Raw genomic sequence first — 10985 nt, forward strand, 5'->3', positions numbered from 1 at the left:
AGCGGGTATCTTTACGATACTGAACGCTGCCGCCTGGGCCATGGATTCTTGTCCTGGTATAACTGTTTTTCCCTTAATTGATGCTCTGCACTGTATCTGCTCTAGGCTTCTCCGATTATAAGCTGCTTATTCCTTAATTCATGCTCTGCACTGTGTCCACTCTAGGCATTCCTCCAATTACGAACTAAGATATAATTATAGGTATATATGTAGGGAAATATTCTTTAGGCACTCATGCTATCAACTATTATATGATTATATAGAGAGGATTATATAAAGGAAGGCTTCAAGCCCTATTTTTATAAACTAATATATGATTATGTAAAGGATTATATAAAAGGAAATAGCTGAGTAGTAATACTATAAAGTGAGATATTCCTCAAGCCCTAACTGTGCCAGGGCTCTGCTTAGCTCTCATTCCTCGGTGCCTATATGGGGGGTTACTCGCAATAGTCATACCATTTCAGGTAATATTAAGACCATAAAAGAAGTTTTTGCAATGGGAAGAAAATATTTTTGGCATTAAATTATGCTTTGTCTTAATGAAAATCATGATAATAAATACTTGACAATTGACTGAATAGAATTACAAATTTCTGTCTTCATATTAGAGTTTTAATCATTAGAAAAGAAGGACTAATTTATATGTGGGTAAGTCTTTATCTTTTAATATGAAATAGTATTAACTGTGTAATATCATTAAAGAAAAGTGTGCACTAGACAGAGGAATGGACTATGAGCTCCTACTTCTGTTTTCCGTTATTTGATGACCTTCACTGATCAGCCAGGCATGGCAACTTTGTCTGACTCATTGAATAACTATCAAGGCTGATTTAGATTTTTAAGATAATAATCAGAACAGAATTATACTTTTAAATTTTTCAGTTATCTGTATTTTTCTCTAGAAATATGAAGGAAAATAGTAAAATCTATACTTTATTATTACTCTTAGTATTAGATTTATATTGCATGTTATTCAAAATGATGTGAATAAATTTATTGTGCTGGCTTATTTAATACAAAGAGGTTCTATTATTCTCAAAGATGATTTGTGGCATTTAACACAGTAATACACACACACACACACACAAAATAATGCCAAATAAATGATGAAAAAAAACTTGCTAATTCATCTTTTCACTATTTATATGTTAATGAAAATGTTTTCAAAATATTTTACTAATATCCAGAATTGTTACTGGAATATCAGTATATGATATCAGTTTTCTGATGCTTGTTTTTATTTAGGAAAACACGTTTAATGATCGTACTTTGTTTTAGGAATCAATAATGTTGGCCTTTTAATATATATTTTTTTTACTAAGGTTTTATTTCTACGGCAAAATAAAAATACATTTTCTTTTAAAATTACGTATTAGTAGAGGTGTATAAAATAAGGCATAAAGCTAAAAAAAACACAAAGGAACAAGATTTTACATAAACATACACCTTCCAAAATACAAAAACATTTTAAGTCTTTGTATTTGCTTCAGTATAAAGTCTTTAAGATGGTAACCTTCCTTCCTTGCAATAAGTTTCTGCCTCTTATACAACTAGCAATTGCTATACTTATAGTTCTCTAAAGTATTCTAAATTTATTCTACTTCATTTCCTTGTACATGCTAATACTTATATCCACATTCCTCTACATTCTTCCCCTAATCTTTGACTAGAATCAACATATCTTTCAGTTCTCAGTTTAGATGGTATTTTCTTTTGTGGGGCTGTTTGACAAGATTACTTGCTCTGCTTACCCTTGGAAAAGCATTCATCACGCTATATTGAAATTATCTGTTTCTTACATTAGCTTATGAACTCCCAAAAGTGAGATGTTTTATTTTGTTCAGATTCATGTTTCCAGAACTTACACAATGTCCATAGCATTTTCTCTAGGAGTAGATTCCATCTCAAGAAACCACCTTTGTTGCTCATCCACTAGAAACAACTTCTCATCTATTGAAGTTGAATCATGAGATTGCAGCAATTCAGATTCCACTTACTGATTCCAGTTCACTTATTATTTCCACCACACTTATACTTCCTTTCTCCATTTAAGTCTCTAACGCCTCAAAGTCATCCATGAGGGTTGGAATCAACTTGTGAACTGCTGTTAATATTGATACTTTGACCCCCTCCCATGAATCATTAATGTTCTTATTGGCACCTAGAATGGTGATACTTTTCCAGAGGATTTCAACATACTTTGCCTAGATCCATCGAAGGAATAATGATCGATAGCAGCTATAGCTTTACAAAATGTATTTATTAAATAATAAGACCTGAAAGACAAAGTTACTCCTTGTTCTTTGGGATGAAGAATAAATGTATTAGCAGACATGAAAACGACATCAATCTTGTACATCTCCATCAGAACTCTTGGATGAACAGGTACATTGTCAATGGGCAGTAAGATTTTGAAAGGATTTTTTTTTTCCTGAGGAGTAGCTCTCAATGATGCACTTAAAGTACTCAGTAAACCACGCTATAAACACATGTGCTGTCATCCAGGTTGTGTTGTTACATTTGCAGAGCACAGACAGTAGATTTAGCACAATTCTAGAGGGTTCTAGGACTGGTGGAATGGTAAATGAGTAAAGGCTTCAACTGAAAGTCACCAGATGCATTACCCTCTAACAAGAGTGTCAGCCTGTCTTCTGAAGATTTGAAGTTAGACCTTGACTTCTCCCTAGCCATGAAAGTTCTAGATTCCATCTCCTTCCAATGCAAGGCTGTTTCATCTACACTGAAAATCTCTTGTTTAGTGTAGTTATCCCATTAATTATCTCAGCTGGATCTTTCAGATAACTTCCTTCACCTTCTCCATTAGCACTTTCTGCTTCACCTTATACTTTTATGTCAAGGAGATAGATCCTTTCCTTAAACTCATGAACCAACCTCTGTTAGTTTCAGTTTTTTCTTTTTCCCTCACTACTCTCAAATTTCATAGAATTAAAGAGAGTTAGTGCTTTGCTCTGGATTAGGATTTGGACTAAGAGAAGGTTGTGGCCGGTTTCATCTTCTATCCAGATCCCTAAAGTGTTGTGTATATCAGTAATAAAGCTGTTTTGCTTTCTTATCATTGGTGTGATAATGGAAATAGCACTTTTGATTTTGCTTCAGAAACTTTTCTTTTGCATCCTCAATGTGGCTGTTTAATATAAGAGGTCTAGCTTTCAGCCTCTATCAGCTTTCTGCCTATATCAGCTTTCGACATGCCTTCCCACTAAGCCTAATCCTGTCTAGCTTTTGATTTAAAGTGAGAGATGAGCAACACTTCCTTTCATTTGAACATTTAGAGGACATTGTAAGGCCTAGTTTTAATATTCTTGAGTCTCAGAGAGTAGGGAGTCCCTAGTAGTAAGAGAGACTGGGCAAAAGCCAGTTGATAAAACAAAACACTTGCAACATTTATTGATTAAGTTTGCTGTCTTATAAGGGGAAGGTTAGTGGTACCCCAAAACAACACCAATATAACATAAAAGATCACCATAGAAGTTATAATAATAATATAAAAGCTTAACATATTGCAAGAATTAACAAAATATGACATAGAGACATGAAGTAACCATGGTGTTGGAAATATGGTTCTGATAGACTGGATTAAGGGTTGAAAGAAACAATCAATTTGTAAAAGACAAACCACAGTACATGCAAACTTCAGTAAAGCAAAGTGCCATAAAACAAGTTAGGCCTGTGTAAGATCTTCATATAAATTATTCAAAACCAGGTTGCCTTGGCTGAAATACCAGCTCGGCTACTTTGAATCCAAGTGACTTTGAATAATTCATGTAACTTTTCCATGCCTCAATCTGATTTAGAAATAAAAACAGTACTTAATTCATAAGGTTGATGTAAGAATACATTGGATTAATAACGTAGAATGCTTTATACCTAGAACAGTGCATGTGAAATAATAACTATTATATAGTGTTAACTATTATTTTCAACATCTACCCAGCTTTTCCATCTGTGTTAACCAGCTATGATTTAAACATTAAAATAAGTATTGTCACCCACCTTCAAACATAAATGCTCAACTACTGTATTTTAATTTTTCACTAAACATATGATTATAATTCTGATACAAGTTTGAAGGACACTATGTAAGAAGGAAATTTGTCAAAATTTTATACTGATTAGTTTAAGGAGAATTTTAATATTATACAAATATAATTTTAAAATACTTTTAGTTAGGAAATTACCTTACAAAAATCGAAACAATAAGTGGACAGAATAAAGAATAATGAATTGAACAATATTGATTAATCTTATTTATATCTCCACTCCAAAACTGTTGTGTGAAACGAGAGTGTCATTCAAGTATTTTCCATAAGAGGGCAGTGGCACATTTCCATACCAATAGGTTTTCAAGTATTTTCACTTATGCCCAAGTAAATTTACGGTAATAACTGGTTCCTTGGAAGGTGTACATTTATGTAAAACCCTCTTTTTGTTGTTGTTGTTTTTTTGTTTTGTATACCTCTATTATCTTGCAATTTTAAAATAAAATGTATTTTATTTCTACATAGAAATAAAACCTTTACTTAAAAAGCATGAGAGACTAACATTATTGATTCCTAAAAACAAGATACAATCATTAAACATATTGGTTTTCTAAATAAAAGCAAGCATCAAGAAAACTGACATAATGTATTGATTTTTTAGTAACAATTCTGGACATTAGTAATATATATTAAAAACACTTTTAAATTAAATTGTAATTTTAAATGTAAACAGTTAAATGTAAACAGTTAAAATGTAAACAGTTAAAAGACGAATTAGCCACTTTTTTTCATCATTTCTTAGGCATGTATTATCTGTCTATATATGTGTGTGTATATTAGTATGTGTAAAATGTCATGAACCAACTTTGAAAATAACATAATCTGTATGTAATAGGTAGGCTATCATAATCAATATATTTACATCATTAGGAATAATATGCTGAAAGTATGCAAGATTCTTATTGCTGTAAATTTATTACGGTTCTTAAGAAAAAATCTTCAGATAGTTTAATGATAACTGTATCATTTATTATGATTATGATTTGGAGGATACATAAATTATTGCAGGAAAAAATCTGAAGCATGTTAATGGTAATATTAACATAAATTGAACCTGATAGCAACAACAGTAATACCACCCAAAATATACTTCAACAACAACTACTATTTCTTGTTTAAGTGATTACTACATGCCAAATAGAACTCATGCCAAGAACTTTAAGTTCTGATCTCATTTGTTCTTTACAGCATCTGGATGAGTTAGCTGGTCTTTGTACTATGAGCTCCATTTTATAATTGAGGATTAAAATCTATCACCCAAGTTCACAATGCTAAGTGGTAGAATCAAATCTCAAAAACTCTAAGATCATAACTTTATCCCAGTGAACTGGGATAAAGCATCAGACATTTGGCACATTAAAAAAAATAAATATTATAAAATCCATGTAGTCAATTTTCTTATATTTGTACTTGGGACCTGTATGGCCCTGTGTGAAAAGGCCAGTTTTAAAAGGTGGTTGCATTTGATCTAAGACCTCAAGAGTGAAATAGAACTAGTTGAAAGACATGGTGAAATTGTCTCTTTCTTTCTCCTTTTCCTTTTCTTTTTTCCTCCCTCCATAGGTGCTGAGCTTTTGCCAAGACTGCTGGAAGATTGCTACGTACAATATAAGAGGATGAAGAAAATAAGCAAACAAACCGAAGAAAAAGGAAACTAAGTTTTACACTGTTAAAAAATGCAGTTGCAGACTGGAAATGGGATGGCTAGAATTGGAAGTAGCAGTGTGAAATTACGATTTTCAAGAATAAATTTTAGAAAAGTTGATATTAAAATAGATACACATGTATGAGTTTGTATGTATATGTGTTTTTGAGTATATATATATATGTGCATATTTCTCAACTCTTTTCACAGACCAGCCAATATAATCTCTCTCCACAGATCATCAAATAATGATGTGTCATTTGAAATGTGCACATTAGCACATAGGTCTTGGTTTATAAATATAATTCTTCACTAAAATGAACCAAGCTTCTTTGAAGAAATAGCTGACTCCAAGGCTTGGGCAGGGACATACAAGATGAGCTGGGAACCAGTTGGGCTTGGAGGAAAGAATAGGCTCAAAAGGTAATAGAGATGTGTCAAATAGACACAGCAACAACATTGAAGGGGCTTCCACTGACAAAATATAAGATAATTTGAATGTCAAAATAACTGCAAAGATGTCAACATTTTGAGTAAAACAGAAATCCAAAATCCATAAATAAATAAATAAACAATAATTAAATAAATATTAAAGGGAAGAGAGGGCAAGTTCTGCTTAAGAAGATTGCTAACGAATTTAAAGTGCAAAAGAAAGGCTGGAATTGGATAATCAGCATTTGGCAATCATCACAATAATTCATGCATGAATCATAAATGAATGCAAATTGTTGAGTGAATTTTGATGAGGAACAAGACATTTACAAAATGCCAGAGCATATTTCCACAAAATACTTAAAATTATATATTAATTAATGCATATATTAGTTAATTCTCCAGTGGAGAAATCTGGCACTATCTTAACAAAATGATAAAAGTTAACATCATCAGTAAAATGACAATTACTCATTGTGTACTTTCTGAAACAATGTAATGATAATACAAATCAATATAAAACATCATGCAAAGTAACTAGCCTGCATCCTTCAAATCTCTCAAAGCCATGAAATACAAGGAGAGCCTGAGGCAACTGTTCCAATCTTAAAAAGCTAATAAAACATGACAATTAAATGCATTATACAATATTGGATTGGATTCTAGTGCTTCGAAGCATATTACAAGGACAATCTAGGAGATTTGAATATGGTTTGTGGATTAGATAATAACATTTAATCAATATTGATCAATTATAATTTCATGATTGTTATTATTTTTCTGTGGTTATCGATGCAAGTGTCCTAATCTAGAAAAAGTGTTTCTGGGAGTTAGTAACTGACAACATTTATGTAAATTCAAAAATTATTTCAAAGTAATTTTTTTAAAAAGACAACAGTGATTTTACCAGGGAGAGAATTGAAAATGCCAAGATGCTAATGCCAAGGAGGGAGGCTGACACAGAAGGGCAGGGCAGAGTGGCTGCAGCGTAGGAAGGGAAATGGTGTATTATTATGAGATAAGGCTTGAGAGATGTGCATGAGCCCTCTCTTGCAGGATTTTGGTGGCCAAAGGCATATGGATATTGTCATTTTAAAAAATGGAAGTCCTGAAAGTTTTAAATTAGGCAATTGGCATAATCCTGGCTTTATTTTAAAGCTGTACTCTCCATGCTGAGTTTAAATTAACTTGGTGGTGTTGGTGGGATGGGGAGGAAAATCTATAGATGCAGGGGTGAGGCGGCAGGCCCATGGCTATTATGAATTACTCTGAGGTTCTCTGTAAAATCAGGGAGCATGTAAATTATATTCTTTGCTAGGTCCCACAGTGCATGTATAGCATAGAGTCTTGCCTGTATAAAATATTTTGTGTGTGTTATATATAAGTTTATTGGAGATTTTTATATCATTGGAAAATAATTAGAAGAGTGAAAAGATTAATAGAATAATGCTTCCCCAGAGAAAGTTTTAGGAGGAAATTATGCAATCCGGTGCCTTGAAATAGTTTCAAGTGCTAATATAAGCTATCAGTCCTATTACTGCTATTATTCTATCACATTTTAGATTACTTAGTAACAATTTCACAATGGTTCAGATGCATACCATTCAATGATGGTTCATATAAATAGAATATTGTAGCATTAAAGCTAATTTTAGACATAATTATTAGATTCCTAAAATAATACTGGTTCTTAGTATTTTCTGACAAATGTTCATCTGATCCATCTGTAAGTATCCCTGGGACTAGGAAATCTTTGTATTAATTTCCAATAAAAATAAGCAAATATTGATCTATTTTGCCTTTTCCGCTTATTCCTTCTGCTTCATCTATCTTCATTATGCCATCATGAAGGAAAAGTATGGGATTACATGGTGTATCACACATAGGTGATCATAGATTAATGTAAGACAGGGAAAAGATTTAAATAAATAACAAGTAGCTTCCAAAAACCATTATAGGGGCTGAGAAAGGTAATTTTAGAAAATTGAGAAATGAAAGTAGAGCAGGAAAGTTGTTTCCAATGACCTCAGTGCCTGCACTACTAGGGTGGGTTATTTTCTGGAGGACCCCAGAAAGCCTCAGGGAGCCTCTACTAATTATCTCAAGTCATAGAACACTAATATGGAGAATCCTCAGGTGGAATTCCTGCTCCAAAAGTTCTTCATCTGCTGCTTGCCTGCAGATGCCCTCATACTTGCCCACTGCTTCGCAGAATACTCCTCCTTATCTTCTACCTCCCAGACTTACATGAGTATTTCTCAGGCCTACTGATGGGGGATTAGGGTGACAGGAGATTAGGGAAATGGGTCCTTTAGCTTTCTTCCCCTGTAGTTTTGGAGAGAGATTTGAAAGATAGTGATGATACTGAGAATTAGCAAACAATGTCTATTACAGGTGGATGGGTGTTATTTCTTCTTTAAGCTCAGTGCCCAAACTAATTGCTATTGTTCAGCACCTGCCATTCAAGTCAGGTGAAGATAAATGTTTTATCTTTAGTGCTTCAAAAATCTTCACATCAATATAATAGAAAGCAAAGTGATACATTTGGGTATTTCTGTACAGGATTACTCAGAAGATTTTTTTCAGGTTGGTAAAATTAATTACGTCACTTTTTGGTTATATTTTCACACACATGTATCAAGCAGTGGGATTTCAAATCCAAAGACATTAATATATTTGATCATTTAGTTCAGAAAACATCACTTATTTAATGTTAATTTAGATAATTAGCCTGGTAGACAAATTTTATTCAATTGGCAAATACTTTTTCGAGCATTTAAGTGTGTCAAAAGACTCTTAGATTTTGGGGACAAAAATATGATTAGTCAGTATTCTTTTTTCATTACATATTCTATATGCCCCTGGTTTTCTGTCAGGAGTCTCAGCTGGCTGAAGTTCTTTACCTGGAAGGGATTTCAGCCTTCATTTGTGAAAGGTCTGAATCATGAGTGGACCTGCCTCGTCTGTTTTATGGCTTCTTGTTTTGTTTTGTTTTGTTTTCATTTGTTTTGCACTTTGCTCCGACTTTTCATTAAAGGGGTTTTTTGTTTTTAAATAATCATTACCAGTTGGAATGGAAGAGTGAGAGGAACCTCTAGAGAATCCCATAGGTTTTAGACAGAGCCTTTCTTGCTCCCCTGTGCAGTTGCAATCCCACCTTATGTTAGTTAGAATCTATCACCTTGGCCTGTATATTATCTTCTTTGCATCTTGTTTCAACAGCATGAGGAGTGGAAAATAGCCAAATGCAAGATGGGTAGGTCAAGTTTAACCTCCATGCTATGAAAGAGGTGGCACGCTGTAACAGGTTCATATGGATTCCCTAGAATCACTGATGTGCATCATTTCCCAACATGACCCAACTGTTTTTAGTGACATCACCTTGGCATCTTGAAATTGGCATTTGTGAGAATATTTACTGCACAGAATTCAGCTAACGATACAAATCAGGGCATAATATCAACTAAGGCTTTAAGGCTGCCTACAAAAACAAGTACTATAGCAGCTAAGCTTGTGTTTCTCCTAGCATGTTGTGATGTGTGTGTGTGTGCATGTGTGTGTGTGTGTGTGTGTGTGTGTTTGTGTGTGTGTATACCAGTTACTTTGTACCCCACTCTTATCCTTATCACATTAAGGATTATCATGGGTGGCCAGCTTTATAGTTTAGTCTTTACATTACAGACAGTATTTTCAGGTAGGGAGTAATGAATGGTATCCAGAGATTGATTCTATGACTGTTTAGATTTTGTCTGCCTTTTTAGGGAGTAGATGAGAACATCTTCATGTGTATAAAAGATAATTGAATACTTCGAAGTTTTACCTAAAATTATTTTATTTGCATAAAATTATTCGTATTGTTATATGGACATTTTAATATATGTAGAAAGATGTGTACAGGTGATTAGTAGCAGAAGGGATTCATCCTGTTGGTCATTTGTTTTCTCTTATCTCCAAACATACACTTGTTTTCTGTTTTCAGTGTTATTTCTGACAGGGCTATCTCAGCAATAACTTTCTTCCCCAGACAGCCTTATTATGTCTCCCTAGAGGTACTAGTTCCAGATGGAACTAGCAGAGTCCTCTCTTTAGAGATCTGAGTCCCATCTTTGCAAAGCACTGGATCTGAGCTCCTGAGGTACCAACACCAGCCAAGCAGTTTCTCTATCCTAAGGCCTACATCCTAGCTCAGCCAAATTCCTTTCCCTGGTTCCTAAAATATTAGCACTACTTGGTCTTCTCTCTTTCTAAGAAGACTAAGTCTTAACTCCTCAGGGTTCCTTTTTCAAACTTCTAAGTTCTAATCCTTTCAACTTCTTCTGTTTTCCTCCAGTGAAAGGATGGCAGCTGCTTATTCCCTTTACTCACTTTGTGATACCTAATTATTTATTTATTTTTGAGACAGAGTCTCACTCTGACGCCCAGGCTGGAGTGCAGTGGCGTGATCTCGGCTCACTGCAACCTCTGCCTCCTGGGTTCAAGCGATTCTCTTGCTCAGCCTCCTGAGTAGCTGGGACTACAGGCATGTGCCTCCATGCCTGGCTAATTTTTGTATTTTTACTAAAGACAGGGTTTCACCATGTTGGTCATGCTGGTCTTGAACTCCTGACCTCGTGATATCTGCCAGCCTCGACCTCTCAAAGTGCTGGGATTATAGGCATGACCTACCACACCCAGCCAGGGGTATCTTTTTTATTTTTAAATATTCTGGGCCCATCAATACCTCTTTAACAAATTACCTATATTAAATTATGTCTATTAAAGTAACTAGTATAGTTTCCGTTCTTTTTTTTTTAAATTATACTTTAAGTTCTGGGGTATGTGTGCTGAATTTTCAGGTTTGTCAC

This window comes from Saimiri boliviensis, chromosome 7 (assembly GCF_048565385.1).
Source record: "Saimiri boliviensis isolate mSaiBol1 chromosome 7, mSaiBol1.pri, whole genome shotgun sequence".
Taxonomy (NCBI): Eukaryota; Metazoa; Chordata; class Mammalia; order Primates; family Cebidae; genus Saimiri; species Saimiri boliviensis.